Here is a 17,836-nt window from a genome sequence, read left to right on the forward strand (position 1 = left end):
GTATTTTATGCATTATCTTTTTTCCTCAATTTTTAATTATGTTTCTTCCCCCAAAGCAGAACTTCTTACCCTCCAGTATTTTGATCATTTGTTGCCCTTTGGTTTGTGTGTCATTATTCCACCTGTTCTCAGTGTCGTTGAGTAAATCATGATGAAACTCCTTTCAAAGCAGATAGGGCTAAACAGCAGGTTTGAAATAATTAAAAATCATTGTCAATTTCCCACCATATCCCAGTCCTGTCTTTTCAGTTTTGAGGATTTCCTTAATGCTCCTCTGACTCCTGTCATTTATCCAGATTGAAATGGGAATGGGAGCGTTCGCTCCCCTTTCCTCTGGCACTAGGCTCCCGCCTATCTCCTTATACATTTTTCAGCTTCCATTAATATTTATCTTGCATCACAGATAGGTACTGGGTAGCAAGAAGGACCAACGGAGCTACTTCAGCCATTGATGTGGCAGAAAACATCTCCTGTGAAGCCCTCGGCTCCTGCGATGCCTTCTCTCCCTGAGTGGCACCCACTTCAGCACTCATTAAATCTTAAGACAAGCTTCATCACCTTTCTGGTGCTTTTATGCTGTCCCTTGGACCATTTATTTATTTATTTATTCCATTCTTCTGTGAGAAATGTGAGTGGGTTAAAAATCCAAGTATGAAACCAGGAAATAATTACTCCATAGTTGATGCAAATATTACCCTGCTTTACCATGTTGGCTTAGGACTACTATGTACCAGTGGAACGGAAATTGATCTGTGCTGGAGTCCTTCTTGTTCCAATCTCTGGATTAATGTTTTATGGTTCTTTATGAACATGTCCTTTTAGTTCTCGCCCCATTGTCCTAATATGCAGCAGCTTAAAGATAATATAGAGTCACGTTGGGAAAGAAGGCACTGATGTCCTGGTCCCTCAACTGAAGAAGGCACTGCCTTGGTCTCTGGGATGCAGGAACATCTTCAGTTTCTCCAATATCCTTTGTGGACTTGCTCCAGGGACCCTGTGTTTCTTTTTTTTTATTTATTTTTTATTGAAGGATAATTGAAAGAGAAAGATAAATACCGTATTCTAACACATATATATGGAATCTAGAAAAATGGTACTGAAGAATTTACTTACAGGGCAGCAGTGGAGAAACAGACCCTGTGTTTATACTGCATTCAGAGCCCAGCTGCTGGGTGATGGAGATAGTTATCCCTCTTCCCAGATAAGCTTTAGCAGAGATTCATGACTTGAGGGGGTGGGCAGTGGGGTGCAGACAGAAGGAGAGATTTGGCCCAATCCACCCCATGGTGTTTTATTCTTGCTCTCCTGTGTGGTCAGTGTAAATATGCTAGATGCTATTTTCAGAAAACCTCATTTAGGTATCAGAAAAAGCTCCAAGAGCAGTAACCAGCATCTCAGGAAACAACCTCTCAGAGTAGTTTTCTTTCTTTCCTACTATTAAGAAATGCAGATGAATCCATATTTAGAAAATTTTCTAATTTCTACACCCTCTGAGAAGTGATAATTATATTTACTAGAAGGTAAGAGATAATATTCTGAGTTCAGTATCAGTGCTATCCTTTCATACATGTTTTCTGTGGCCCGATTGGAACATTTTGATATTTCAGTATCAGGTGAGAAAGTGGTTTAAAGAAAACTTCACTATTTGGTTTTATTAAAGGTACCATGGGTGAAAAATTTAATTTTTAATTTATTCACTGTATTATATTTATTATTTTTAATCTTGGGCCACAACAGCATGTGGGATCTTAGTTCCTGACCAGGGATTGTACTGGCACCCCCTCCGGTAAAAGCCTGGAGTCTTAACCACTGGACTGCCAGGGAAGTCCCTCACTTTATTTTAGTATAAAAAGGAAAAGAGATTGAATAAACAGAAATTTAGGAAAAATTAAGAGGAAGGAATATGAAGGCTAATTTATGTAAATAATGGTAAAGCTACAGGTAGATGTAAATTGTAGAATAAATCAATAATATGAACATATTTTAAATTGGATTGAGGTCTTTGGAGACACCCTATGATTTTCCAGAAATTCTCTGTGAGATTTTGATAAGCGCTAAAAAGAATTTCTTCCAAATGGCTCAGAGATGCTAGAGGTTGTATAAGATGATTTGTTTGTTTAAGATTTAGGTTATGTTACAGCTAATTATAAAATGGCCCATTTTGGTATCACAAGTTGTATTCATTTAAATTATTATCTTGTGGGAGAAGTAAATACAAAGATGGAAATGGTGGCAAATAATTGGTTTAATTTTTTTTCTACTTTTTTTTTTTTTTTAAACAAGTTGAGGTTTTGTTTATACGTGACCTTGATTTCTCTGGAGAGTGAATTAGAAACATATGGGGAAATTAATCTAAAGAAGTCACACCAGCCAGTGCTGTGAGAAAAAATCATGGCAAGAGTGAACATAGAAAAGAAAAGGGGAGTCTCAGACTCATTGTACATTTCAGACTGATGGTCCTTCTGGAATCATTTTTTTAAAACAAATTTTATTGGAGTATTGTTTTTTTACAATGTTGTGTTAGTTGCTGCTGCCCAGCAAAGTGAATCATCTATGTTATACATATATCTCCCCCTTTTTTGGATTTCTCTCCCATTTAGGTGATCACAGAGCATTGAGTAGAGGTTCCTGTGCTGTTCAGTGGGTTCTCATTAGTTATCTATTTTATACACAGTGTCATTAGTGTATATGTGCCAATTCCAGTCTCCTAATTCATCTCATTCTCCTTTTCCCCCTTGGCATCCATACGTTTGTTCTGCATGTCTCTGTGTCTGTTTCTGCTTTTAAGTAAGATCATGATCAGGTAAATCATCACAGACAAATGAAATATTGTACCCGAAAAACATTTAGACTCATCACATAGTGTCTTATGATATTGATATAGATGAATTAGGACTTAGATAAAGTAGTTAAATCTGACTATGTGTTCTACTAAAAGTTTTTCTGTGGGACTCAGTGAAATTATAAAAGCAATACTTAACTAGTGAAAAAGACAGTAGAAAAGTAGAGTTAAAATAGGAATGCACAGAGAATACCGTTAATTAACTTTCTACTGTGCATGTATTTCTCCTTGACAAGTTGAAGTTTATACTATATGTGTTGGCTTCCCCCCCCCCCCCACAAAAGATTTAATTGGGCTTTATGCCGTGGAATTCATTTTGCAAATCTTTCAAATCATAACCAGGGATTAGAAAGCTGGGAAATAAGCCAGTTATTTTTCCATTAGTTTTGAATTTGCAGGAAGCAGATTCTTCAAACTTATGATCCTGGGTTTCAAACTTGCTCCTGAGTTGTGATCATTAGAGAGGATTTGTATCCACTCAACGTAGCTGCTTAGTTCCCTGATAGCAAAGTGGTGAGTATTGCCATTCTCTCCACCTCGTCCCAGCCCCCATCCCGAGTGGATTCTGAGTTGTGTGTGTTCTCAGTTAGTTTCCACAACAGTTTGAAAAGAGAAATATTAGTCAATTTTACAGATGAGATGGAAGCTTAGGGTGGCTGAGTAGTTGGAAATCACATATCTAGGAAGTAGAGAGCTGAGCTTTATATCCGTGGAGTCTGTTCCAGACCTCATGTGCTCAACTTCAAGCCTCCGTGGTGTGTTCATCTCATGACTGATGTGGAGTTCAAGTGCAGCCTGGTGCTCTGGAGCAGAGCAGATGTAAACAGCCTGCCTGGGGGCTGAACCCACAAACTTGGCATGATTAGCACAGGACTAAAAGAATTAAGTGAATAAGAGGTAGGTTATCCCAAATCCTTTATTATGACTTGATTTTTTTTTTTCAGGATAGCCTATGAAAATCAAGAAGGGACATCTATTAAAACATGCACATTTGGTCACTTCAGTTTTCAAAATCATTCTAAAGACTTTGATACATACAAGTTGACACGTGATTATACTTGAGTTTGTATGCAGGTGGAAATGTGAGTTCATGCCAACGACCCTAAATACTAAGTGTGAACCTCCTCATGATTGTACACTGATGCACATACATCTATTTACGTTCTCACACAATTAATGTCTGTAAGTACATGGTGTGTGTATGCACGTGTGTAATGACCAGAATCTTACCCATCTTGCATTTCAGGGATCCCCCTGGACTTTGTAATTACAACTGTTATCTCTAGAAGTAATTGGCGGGAAAGCCAGATGTTTTTAAAATGAGTTTTATTTTGCTTTATTTTTAAAACTTTTTACTGAAGTATATAGTTGATTTATAGCGTTCTGTTAGTTTCAGGTATATAGCACAGTGAATCCGTTTTACATATATCCACTCTTTTTCAGATTTTTTCCTCACATAAGTTATTACAGAGTATTGAGTACAGTTCCTTGTGCTATACAGTGGGTCCTTATTGGTTATCTATTTATATATGACTGGGTATAGGTGTCAATCCCAATTTTCCAATTATCCCTCCCTCTGTTACCCACCATAAATTTGTTTTCTACAAGTCTGGATACTTTTGAATGAGAAATTCACTTTTTACACACTTAAAAATATAGAGAACCTTTTATTCTGCAGGCACATGTGGGGAAATGTGAAGTCCTCATCTCCTGTTGTCTTTAGAGACTTCAGGGGTTTCTGCATAAAGTTCAGAAGATACTATCCCTTGTGTAGTAAAAATATAAAGAAGGTATTTGTGGCTAATGAGGCACCATGGTTTTATTTATGTTTCAGTCAGATTGAACACAGGAGGGTGTCAGAAACAGCTAATACTTTGGAAGGGGATTGTGGGGGACAGCTGAGACCAGGTCCTTCCAGGATCTGTAATTCTTGTCAATGATGCTAACTGATGTGGAGCCCATGTGTGTCAGGGAGAGAAGGGTAAAAGTCATGGTGACTCTTCCCTGAAAAGGAATTGCTTTCTCATCGCCAGAAATTTCTGAATCTAAGTTAGAAAGGAAACACACACACACACACACACACTTGCCATGTGCTTATTACCATGTGCCTTGACAGGAAAAACAACAGCATCTTGCCTCCTCAGCTTATTCCTCATCAGTGAACTCTTCCCCAAACAAGACACTCCACATCAGCCATTTGGGCTTCCTCCCGTCCCTGTTGCAAGGAGCTCTCTGTGCAGTTTGTACTCGCTGCAGAGCACGCGGAAGCCAAGAGCAAGAAGCTGGTAATCTGGGCACCCACAGTTGTGATGAGGCATCTTCAGCGGAGCCATCCAAATCAAATATTTGGCTCTGCTGCTTCAGATGCGCTGTCTCATATTGTCACTGTGGTGCTGGCAGGGGAGCCGAGCCCACTGGGGGTGGGGGGCCCGAGGGTGGGGACACAGCGGAGCGCACCCTCCCTCCGGTGTCATGTACCAGCAACATCCCCTGCCCTTGGTTGTCCTGGGTGCCATCTGAAACTGCAGCGCCTTTTGGACACGGGCCAAACTGCATACAACTAAGGAAGAACGGCAGGAAAGCACACCTCCCTGAGGTCAAATTTTCCTTTTCTAATAAACATTTTAAGCACTGGTCCTCGATCCTTCCATGGTGATCCAGTAGTTAGGACTTCGCCTTTCAGTGCAGGGGTTGCAGTATCTGTCCTTGGTCTTGGAGCTAAGATCACACGTGCCTCGTGGCCCCCAATCCAAAACGTAAAACAGAAACAGTATTGTAACAGATTCAGTAAAGACTTTGAAAATAATCCATATCAGAAAGTCTTAAAAAAAAAATAAGTCCTAGTCCTTTTACTACTAATGTGTTACTATCCTGTGTTACTATCCTTGGTGGTAGTAACATGCTTTTGAAAAGCATCTCAGAGTCAACACAGCCATTTTCATATACGTTGTTTCATTTGGTTTTAAGACAATCATATAAGGTAAATGTGAGAGAAGAGATGCTCAGCCAATCAGAGGGTTACTAGCTCCTTCAGGGAACTGGGAAGATAGTCTGGAAATCTGTGTCAACTTCTCAGGACCTGGTGGATTACTTCTCTGCAGTGATGGTTCATTGGGAAAAAGTTGATATTTTAGGAGACATGTCACCAATATGTCTCCTATGTCACAAAATTTTAAAACCAGAAAAACCGCTGTGGATCTTTTCAAAAATCACTAAATCACACTTTTAATTCCAATTTTATTGATATATAATTGATGTACAGTACTGTATTATAAGGTGTGCAGCCTATGAATTGACTTATGTACATCATGAAATGATCACCACAGTAAGTTTGGTAAACTGTCATCATCTCATATAGATACAAATTAAGTAGAAAAAGTATTTTTCCTATGATGAGAACTCAGATTTAGTGTCTTTGCATCTGTCGTATATAATGTACGGTGCTCTTATTTATATTTATCATCTTGTACCTCGCGTTTCTAGTACACATTCATCTCATAACTAGCATCTCGTACCTTTTGACCACCTTTATCCAATCTTCCCTCCCCCAGTCCACCTCTCTGGTGACCACAGATCTGATCTCTTTTTTTCTATGAGTTTGTTTGTTTTCAAAATATAATTAACCTACAACACTATGTTAGTTCCTGGTACATACATAATGATTTGATATTTCTATACATTTCAAAATGATCATTATGGAAATTCTGGTTACCATCTGTCACTATACAAAGATGTTACATAATTATTGACTGTATTCCCCACACTGTACATTTCATACCGAGGACTTGTTTATTTTGTAACTGGAAGTTTGTACTTGTAGTCTCCCTCACCTATTTCTCTCCAGCCCCCTCCCCTACCACATCTGTTTATTCTCTGAATTTATCACTCTGCTTATGTTTTGTTGTTTGTTCATTTGTTTTCTGGATTCCACATATAAGTGAAATCACACAGTGTTTGTCTTTGTCTGACTTATTTCACTTAGCAGAATGTCCTGTAGGTCTATCCGTGTTATAGCAAATGGCAAGATCTCATTCTTTTTATGACTAATATTCCTTCCTGTGTGTGTGTGTGTGTGTGTGTGTATACACACACATAAATAAGCCATGGCTTCTTTGCTCATTCATCTGTTGGTAGCCACTTAGATTGCTACTATATCTTGGCTACTGTAAACAATGCTGCAATGATATTAGGTATGCATATAAAATTCATACAACCAATATCAAAAAAGCAAACCTGATTAAAAAGATCTGAATAGACATTTTTAATATATACATATATCTTTATATCTATTTTATATATATATATATATATATCTTTTAAGATTATTATTTATGTTTTCACCCGATAAATACCCAGGAGTGGAATTGCTGGATTGTACAGTCGTTCTGTTTTTAGTTTTTTCATGCCTCTCCATACTGTTTTCCAAAGTGGCTGCATAAATTCACATTCCCACTAACAGTGAACGAGCTTCCCTTTTCTTCACAGCCTTACCAACAATTGTGTTGTGTTGTCTTTTTGATAATAACCATGATAACAGGGGTAAGATGATATCTCATTGTGATTTTGATTTGCCTCTCCCTGATGATTCGTGATGTCGAGCATCTTTTCACGTGGCTGTTGGCCATCTCTAAGTCTTCTTTGGAAAAATGTCTGTTCACATCCTCTGTTGGTTTTTTAATCAGGTTTTTTTTTTTTTTTTTTTGGTTCCGGTTGTATGAATTCTTTGTGTACTTTGAATATTAACCTTTTATCAGATATATCTTTTCCCATTCAGCAGGCAAACTTTGTGTTTTGTTGACAGTTCCCTTCACTGTGCAAAAGTGTTTCAGTTTGCTGTCATCCATTTGTTTATTTTTGTTTTTGTTTCCTTTGCCTGAGGAGACATATCTAAAAGACCATTCCTTAGACAGACGTCTGTCAAAGAGGATACTGCCTTGTTTTCTTCTAGAAGTTGTATGGTTTCAGATCTTACATTTAAGTCTTTCAATAATATTAAATAGATTGAATATAGTTTTTTATGTGTAAAATATTTGTTAAATAATAATAACAATGTTTTTATCGATATTTATTTTCTTCCTGGTTTGGAAGGAAGATTATGTAAACCTAGCTTTTTCATCACATTCCTATGCTGCTTCATTACTCTTGCACCCAGCTTGAATGAACTGGACTAATTTGATCCCATGTCCCCTCTGCTCTTGGTTCTTGTTTCTGTTTTGTTTGTTTTCATGGGTCTACTGGCTCATCCAGAAACCTGGACACTCCTTCTGAACTGGGTCCTAGTGGCTTGTGCTTTGTTTCCCAGAGATACAGCTTCCTATGTGGCCGGCTTGCCCACAGCTCAGAATTTCACCTGTCCTTAGATTTCCTGTGTCTGGGTCCCACCCACCTGTTGGTACTCATTGCTCCTTTGCATAGAGCTCCTGGTGCTATGTTTGCATTTTCCTGTTTGCTTGTGATCAGTTTTTTTCTGATACGTTGCTCAGTCTGCCAATCCCCAGAAACTCTCCAGGGCCTCCTTCTAGATTCTGTCTACAAGATACTTGGTCAGTTTTTAGATCTTCATTCATCTCAAGACTCCTCCAGTCTAGTCTGGATATCCACACATGGCAAGCCTGGACATTGCCTAAAATATAATAAATAAGCTAGATTCAGAGTACAATAGCTCTTGAAAGGAGGTAGGGTACTTTTAGACTTAATAAAGTAGGAGAAAGTGAGCCATGGTAAACCCTTAGATAAATGAGTTGGTGTAAAAAACATTTAAAAAGAATAATATAGTGGAAATATGAAGGTTGGATTGGGAAACAGAGCCCTAGAGCAGAGATTAATGCAAAGTTGTCTGAGTAAGGGTGAAGGAAATAGCTGGTGGGATTTGGAAGGAAAGTAGACAGTGGTGTATATTTCAAAGGACAGAGCGACAGTACTTCATTCATTTCTCCTTTCATTGTTCAGTCCTTCACAAACACCGTGCATTTGTCATGGATTGAAATGTGCCTCCACAAATGCACATGTTGAACCCCCAGGACAAAATGTGAACTTATTTGAAAATAGGGTCTGTGTATGCTTACTCCTTGAAAGGAAAGTTATGACCTACCTAGATAGCATTTTAAAAAGGGGAGACATTACTTTGCCAACAAAGGTCCATCTAGTGAAGGCTATGGTTTTTCCAGTGGTCATGTATAGATGCGAGAGTTGGACTGTGAAGAAAGCTGAGCACCGAAGAATTGATGCTTTTGAAGTGTGGTGTTGGAGAAGACTCTTGAGAGTCCCTTGGACTGCAAGGAGATCCAACCAGTCCATCCTAAAGGAGATCAGTCCTGGGAAGGACTGATGTTGAAGTTGTAACTCCAATACTTTGGCCACCTCATGCAAAGAGTTGACTCATTGGAAAAGACCCTGATGCTGGGAGGGATTGGGGGCAGGAGAAGGGGACGACAGAGGATGAGATGGCTGGATGGCATCACCGACTCGATGGACATGAGTTTGGGTAAAGTTGGTGATGGACAGGGAGGCCTGGCGTGCTGTGATTCATGCGGTCGCAAAGAGTCGGACATGACTGAGCGACTGAACTGAACTGAACTGAGATGTAATCAGATAAAATGCGATAATGGTGAATAAAGTGAGTGTCCAATCTAATATTAATAGGATCAGTGTCCTTACAAAAAGGGGAAATTTGAACACAAGGGGACACATGCAGCAGGGAGACAATGTGAAGGGGCACAGGGAGAAGATGACCACCTACGACTCAAGGAGAGAAGCCTGGATGGATCCTTCTGTCACAGCCCTCAGGAGAAACCAGCCTTCTGACACCTTGAGCTCAGGCGTCCAGACCCCAGAGCCCTGGGAGGATAGATTTCCATTGCTCAAGTCACCCAGTCTGTGGTCCTTTGCTACAGCAGCCCTAGCAAATTAATCCAAGATTGAACATGACACTTCTAGGTGCCTGGAAAGTGGTTGGGGTGGGGCAGAGCCTGTGTCCCTGCTTTGAGAAACAACTTGAGTGATTTTAAAGGCAAATGAGAATGCACTGTGATGAGTACCATTACAGAGATAGGAGGTAATTGTGCCTGGGGATGGGAGAGAAGTTCCGTTAAAAAGGTGACATTGCAGCAATGTTTAGAACAGCCAGGACATGGAAACAACCTAGATGTCCATCAGCCCATGAATGGATAAGAAAGCTGTGGTACATATACACAATGGAATATTACTCAGCCATTAAAAAGAATATATTTGAATCAGTTCTAATGAGGTGGATGAAACTGGAGCCTATTATATAGAGTGAAGTGAGCCAGAGAGAAAAACACCCATACAGTATACTAACGCATATATATGGAATTTAGAAAGATAGTAACGATGATCCTATACGCGAGACAGCAAAAAAGACACAGATGTATAGAACAGTCTTTTGGACTCTGTGGGAGAAGGCAAGGGTGGGATGATTTGAGAGAATAGCATTGATACATGTATATTATCATATATGAAACAGATCGCCAGTCCAGGTTCAATGCATGAGACAGGGTGCTCGGGGCTGGTGCACTGGGATGACCCTGAGGGATGGGATGGGGAGGGAGGTGGGAAGGGGGTTCAGGATGGGGGACACATGCAGACCCATGACTGATTCATGTTGTATGGCAAAAATTGTAAAGTAGTTAGCCTCCAATTAAATAAATTTATATTTTAAAAAGTGACATTTGATATGGGTTTTAAAGTATGGGCCGGCGTTTGGGAGAAGATGAAGGTACAGAGGGCACTTTAAGTAGAAGCAGAGACAAGGGACCTGAGGGGTTCGGGGGACAATTAAGACCTAGAGTATGGTGGAGGGTCTGTGGGGTGGGAGAGGGTTGAGAGTGAGTGTGCCTAAGTGTGGCTGAAGCAAGGACTGTTCAGCCAAGGACTTTGAATTTTTATCCAAACTAATCAGAAATAATCAACATTTTAAAATCAGGTCAGTGATACGTGATTTTTTTTTTTTTTTTTTTTGAGAATAACTTTACTGAGAATGTAAAAGGCAGAGGGAGTGAGGAACTGGCTACAGTCGGGGAGGACGCTCAGACAGGAAGCTTGTTATGTGTCCAGGTGAGAGGTTGCCAGGTAGAGGAGGAAGGCAGCATCACCAGGATATAGAGAGAAAAGGCAGGAATCTAGGGGCATCTCTTGAGTTGAACTGGCTTGAGTTGGAGCTGCTAATATAGATGGTGAGGAGCAGGTTGGGGACAATTAAAAATGCCCTAAACTTTGTAGGACTTAGCACTGTGCCTGGCAAACAAGAGACTCAATTGATGCTAATAATTTCTGTGGCTCCTAGGCTCCCACGTAGAAACCTAGCTGTAAATACAAGAGGTGGAATGTGTTTGGAGAGTGAGTGGGGAGGCAGGGGCTTGACTTGTTTCTTTATTCATCACTATAGTCAATAACTTATAATAACCTATAATGGGAAATAGTCTCAAAAATAATATATGTGTATATGTATAACTAAGTCACCTTGCTGTGTACCTGAAACATTGTTAAGTCAACTATACTTAAATATATGTATTAAGAAAAAAAATTTTTTGCATTGCCATTTCTGTTCTCTACCAGAGATTGACAATGGGTAGGGTTTTTCTTTCAAAACACACTCAATCATCAGAGATATTTTGAGAATTAGTAGAAATCATATATTGTGACGCTAAGGCTATTCTGACTTGTAGTGACTCACAAAAGCAGAGAAATAAAAAGTAGAAACGGGTAATTTTTACACTACATAATTGATTCTGAAGCATTGAAAAAAAAATTCCCCTAAATTATTGAATTTGTTTTCAAAAAACTGTCCAGATCATGGGTACAAATATAGCATAAATACTGCACATACCAAAAACCAATGAGAAAGAAGAACACCCCTGAATACCTGTAGACTGATTTAATTGAGGGCGTCCCTGATGGCTTAGATGGTAAAGAATCCACCTGCCAATGCAAGAGGCCTGGATTCAATCCTTGTGCTGGGAAGATATCTTTTTTAAAAAAATAGGTCCTTCCCATTTAAGGCACCACAGAGTACTGAGTAGCGTTCCCTGTGCTATACAGTAGGTTTTCCTTAATTATTAATTTTATACATAGTATCAACAGTGTATATATGTCAATCCCAATTTCCCAATTCATCCCTCCCCTCCGTCCCCACTTGGCATCCATCTATTTGTCCTGTACATCTGTGTCTCTATGTTTTGCTTTGTAAGTAAGTTCATCTATACATTTTTTCTAGATTTCACATATAAGCGTTAGTATACAATATTCGTTTTTCTCTTTCTGACTGACTTTACTCAGTGTGACCGTCTCTAGGTCCATTCATGTCTCTTCAAATGGCACTATTTCATTCCTTATGGCTGAGTAATATTCTACTTAATTTCTTCATCCTACCTTATATATTGGTGTCATAAAATCTGTCACAATTTGTTATAATTTAGCCATCTGCCTTCATCTGTAAATTATAACCTTATGAATGGGAGAGCTTGTCTGAGTTTGCTCGTTACTAGTCCATTAGTATCTAGCATTGTGCTGTTTGGTGGACAGCCAGTAAGTGTTGATACCTGGCCAGTGCAACCTAGGCAGAAGTCCTTGTGGATGTTTTTGGATCATGAGTAAGCCGTCCCACCGGGTTTTTCCACTTGCCTGAATCACATACATGTAAGCGTATCATGATAGACTTTTGTTGGAAATGTGTTGCAGAATTCAAAATCTGTGATATAGAGAAAGCTTTCAGTCTTTGTTCATGCAATTGGGAAAAAATGACTTTTTCCTTAAGCAATCTATGCAACTTACTTGTGGTCCGTATGTATTTTAAAATATTCATACATTATCTACTTAAAATTTGAGGAAGAATCTATCAAACATACTAAAATTTCTAACACATACTTTATTTTTCTCTTTGAGAATCTTGAAATGCAGCCTCCTACAAGTTTTGAAGGATTTTTCTTGAAAAGGCTTGTCAGTTATTCTGGGAAGAAGTTAGCAAGTCTTCTTTCTTCTCACAAGGGGTTTCCTTGGTGGCTCAGAAGGTAAAGAGTCTGCCTGCAATGCAGGAGACCCAGGTTTGATCCCTGGGTTGGGAAGATCCCCTGGAGAAGGGAATGGCGTATTCTTACCTGGAGAATTCCATGGACAGAGGAGCCTAGTGGTCACAAAGAGTTGGACACGACTGAATGACTTTGACTTTTTCTTTTCACAGGATGCAAATGACTATTTCTCTAGCATTTCTAGTTTGAAGAAAAGTCTGTTGATCTAAAAGGAGAGAAGTTAAGTTCAAATCAATAAGGTGTTCTTGTTTTCTTTTATTGAAAGCATTGCAACAGTCCCCAGTGAAGCTCTGCCATTGCTTACACAAAGATCTAATAAGAAATTTTGTTCACCTTTGATGTTTTTAATTGTCTGAAAAGTGAAAGTGTTGGTTGCTCAGTTGTGTCCAACTCTCTGCAACCCGATGGACTGTAGCCTGCCAGGCCCGTCTGTCCATAGAATTTTCTAGGCAAGAATACTGGAGAGGGTTGCCATTTCCTCCTCCGGGGATTGAAGCCCTTAATTGCCTGAGCTAATTATCCATGCCTTTTAAAAAATCTTTCTTGGATAAAGATTTTTATTTCTTTAAAAATTTAATTTGATTTGTTTCAGTTCACCAATGTAAAAATATTTCTGTAAGTCTTTCAGTGAAAACTTATCATCTACTTGTCCTGTCTTCCCCCTAATTCTCAGAAGCAGTGATCTTCAACACTTTTAGGAATTTCTTACTGTCTTTATATCCATATTTTAAATATAGTTTGTTCCTTTATTTTTCATACTGTATCTCCTTGATGTTTATACTTAGATATGATTCAATGACTTCCTAGTATGTTGCTTGTAATTAGACTAATATCAAGTAATTCTGCAATTTTTGCAAATATTGTGTATGACTAAGCTACAAAGTATGCAACAATTGGGTTTTATTTCTTTTACAGTATTTTTACTTTTTCTGTTTAAAATAATTTTACTTTATAGTTAATAATTTTTTGTGTATGTGAAGAGGTATATATTATGCATACCGCTTTTTATAGATTATTACTGTTATTTTAGTGAATGTCCACATCTAGAAATTAAACATGTTATTTTTATTTATTATAATTCAATATAAATTAGTATATCTATCATCTTCCAAACAAAGCAAAGGCGTAAAACTCACTGAATATAATTACACTTCTCCTATGCATCAATTTCATGAATTTTTAAAATTAATTAATTTATTTTAATGGAGGCTAATTACAATATTATAGTGGTTTTTGCCATACATTTACATCAGTCAGCCATGGGTGTACATGTGTCCCCCATCCTGACCCTCCATCCCACCTCCCTCCCCATGCCATCCCTCAGGGTCATCCCAGTGCTCTGACCCTGAGCACCCTGTCTCATGCATCGAACCTGGACTGGAGATCTGTTTCACATATGGTAATATACATGTTTCAATGCTGTTCTCTCAAATCATCCCATTCTCCCACAGAGTCCAAAAGTCTGCTCTTTACATATGTATCTCTTTTGCTGTCTTGCATATAGGGTCATCATAACTATCTTTCTAAATTCCATATATATGTGTTAATATACTATATTGGTGTTTTTCTCTCTGGCTTACTTCCCTTTGTATAATAGGCTCCAGTTGCATCCACCTCATTAGAACTGATTCAAATGCATTCTTTTTAATAGCTGAGTAATATTCCATTGTGTATATATACCACAGCTTTCTTACCCATTCGTCTGCCAATGGACATCTAGGTTGCTTCCATGTTCTAGCTATTGTAAACAGTGCTGTGATGAACATTGGGGTACACATGTCTCTTTCAATTCTGGTTTCCTTGGTGTGTATGCCCAGCCCTGGGATTGCTGGGTCATATGGCAGTTCTATTTCCAGTCTTTAAAGGAATCTCCACACTGTTCTCCATAGTGGCTTTACTAGTTTGCATTCCCACTAGCAGTATAAGAGGGTTCCTTTTTATCCGCACCTTCTTCAGCATTTATTGTTTGTAGACTTTCTGATAGCAGCCATTCTGACCGGCGTGAGATGGTACCTCATTGTGGTTTTGATTTGCATTTCCCTGATAATGAGTGATGTTGAGCATCTTTTCATGTGTTTGTTAGCCATCTGTATGTCTTCTTTGGAGAAATGTCAAAAATATGGAATGCTTCAAGAATTTGTGTATCATCCTTGCACAGGGGCCATGCTAATCTTCTCTGTATCATTCCAATTTTAGTATATGTGCTGCCAAAGCAAGAACTGAATAATTCCCTTTCAATTCAATGGTTATATCCTTAGAAGGACTCATATTTGGGGCTGGTGGCTTTGTGAGCCTCTAGTTCTCTGTGTAGAATAAAGTGTCCCTTCCTCCCACCTAATCCAGCCTAAGCAAAATATAAAGCTTGGTAAACAGAGAATGGACTGTATTTGATTCTTCTTTTCCCTCAGGGAAGTGTCTTTTGTGTAGTATAACCTAAATGGACTTTCCCTGTGGTCCCACCTGTAGACAGTCACACATGCCCCTGGATCCACCAAGTCTGCAGAGAGCCCAGCAATTTCTCAAGTCTATCCTGGGAATGTGAGACCTGGATCTACTTACTCTGTAAGGTTATTAGGTTTCTAAATATATTTCTAAGGTATTTTATATATTAGTATTACAAACATATATATTATTTTAAAATATGTCGAATCTTGTGGTACAACTAAAATATATAAATCTTAAATATTTTAAGATGCTGTCAAAAATACATGTGAAACCTTTTCAGAAATGTTAGCAGGGAAATTTTGTACTGACACAGGTAGTTAATACCAAAAGCTGCTGCCAATTTCTCTCATTCACAGAATAGTCTTTTTTGTTGAACGAATAAAACACATCCTCTAAGACAATTATGACAAAATGACAATTATATAGGAGAGGAAAAAGTATTGGAGCTATTTCATGGACTGGATCCAGTTCCAAAAGCTGGACTTTATTTTATTTTATTGAAACTGAATATAGAGTCTTTATATGAGCCTTTTAGAAAATTTCTCAAGGGAAATAATAAATGACCAATAAAAGCAGAAATGCTGTTTTTAGAAGAGATGATCTCAGTTTCCTGATGAATGGCTCTTATATATTTATATCCTTGTGAAATGAAAGTGAAGTGAAAGTTGCTCAGTCGTATCCAACTCTTTGCCCACCAGGCTCCTCTGTCCATGGAATACCGGAGTGGATTTTCCATTTCCTTCTTCAGGGAATCTTCCCAAGCCAGGGATCGAACGTAGGTCTCCTGCATTGCAGGCAGATTCTTTACCATATGAGCCACCAGGGAAGCCCATATCCTATGTAAATATATTTATTAATTTTTTTTGGATACTTTAGTGATGGAGTTGATATGTTCTGTTAGAAAATCTGACTCTAAGAGATCCTGAGAGAAATCACCTATGGTCAAGAGGAGGACTGTGCTTTGCCCTCACTTTAAGGAGCTTATTCACATAGCTGTTTCCTTTCATTTCGTACCAAACTTAAGAATTGCAGAGGGTCAGTTCTGATATCTGTGCGATCAAAACAAGTTAAACGAATAAATTCTTAACATAATTTTTTTCAAGTACTATTTCAGAGAGTATAAGGATTAGTCTTTATGTTGCTGTTTGCATGATTGGAATGATTGGAGCAATTCTGGGCCTCTGAGATCTCAAGTGTGAAACAACACATAATTTTAAGTTTTGAAATTTAATTTAGATGTTTGCTACTCCGTGAAGCCTTCCCTGATTTCCTATTGGGTTAAATTTTGTTTTGTTTTGTTTTGTTTTTCTTTTTTAAAAAAATATTTTTTGGCATTTTTATTGGGGTATAGTTGTTTCACAATGTTGTGTTAGTTTCTACTGTACAGTAAAGTGAATCAGCCGCACACATACATAGATCCCCTCTCTCGGATTTCCTTCACATTTAGGCCACCATAGAGCACTGAGTGGAGTTCCCTGTCTATACAGTAGGTTCTTATTAGTTAACCTGTTGTATACACAGTATCAGTAGTGTATACATGTCAATGCCAATCTCCCAATTCATCATACCTGCCCTTTCCCCTCTTAGTAATGCTCATACTTTCTTGGCTTTGCTTTTTGAAACTTACTGTTTTACTCTATTAGTTATTTGTATGCCTAGGAGTCTTCACCTTCATAGGTAAAGATGTAATTGTGCATGCTTTCCTTTTTGAATAGTTACTCATTGTATTCTTATTTGTCAGGATGGACTTGGTCTTGCTAAAGTTAAAACCATTTCACAATTTTTTTTCCACTTTTTTATTCTGCTTGTCTGGTACAAGTAGAGTTACTCGTTCAGAGATGTAGGCTGAACATGTTAAGCTTGAAAAAGAAGCCTCCTCAGTTACCATGGCAGAAGAGTCATCTTGGGAGTGCCTTGCCAGTTTATAAACACCTGTGAGTGACACATGACACTTGTGCTCACAGCCCACTGGCCAGAAAAGTAGTCATGTGGATTCCCAGGGCAGCTGAGAAATGCAGGTACATAGTTAGTATTTGATGAGTATCATTGTCACTTTCAAAACCATTTTCTTTACTTCAATACCATTCTATTCCTCTCCTGGGGAGTCAGACCCAGAAGTTCACTGAAACCCACTTTATACACACAATCAACTAAGAGAATAGAGGTACAGAATTTGAGAACAAGTAGTGACAAATATATAAAGTTATCTAGTGCTATTTTCCAAGTGAACACTGCTCTTTCCTTGGGTGACAGTGAATAGTTTTATTCTTGGTCCAGTAAGAATCAAAAGTAATGATGAGAGTGAACTGTAATTTTCACCTCTGTTTTCACATAGCATCTCCCTGTGTGTCTCTGTCTTACATGAAATGTCCCTCTTAAAAGGATACCATCTGTTGAATTAGAGCCCACCCTTATGAACTCATTTTAAGTTGCTTATACCTGCAAAATGGTTCAGACGTAAAGAATCCACCTGCAATGCGGGAGACCTGTGTTTGATCCTTGGGTT

General features: G+C 38.5%; 1 non-coding gene across 1 annotated transcript; it reads right to left on the minus strand.

The window, feature by feature from the left end:
* Window positions 1–14,998: 14,998 nt before the first annotated feature.
* On the minus strand, window positions 14,999–15,101 carry LOC113902004. Its single transcript, XR_003513651.1, has one exon. It is a non-coding gene; the product is annotated as a U6 spliceosomal RNA (small nuclear RNA).
* Window positions 15,102–17,836: the final 2,735 nt, after the last annotated feature.

Source organism: Bos indicus x Bos taurus, chromosome 11 (assembly GCF_003369695.1).
Source record: "Bos indicus x Bos taurus breed Angus x Brahman F1 hybrid chromosome 11, Bos_hybrid_MaternalHap_v2.0, whole genome shotgun sequence".
Taxonomy (NCBI): Eukaryota; Metazoa; Chordata; class Mammalia; order Artiodactyla; family Bovidae; genus Bos; species Bos indicus x Bos taurus.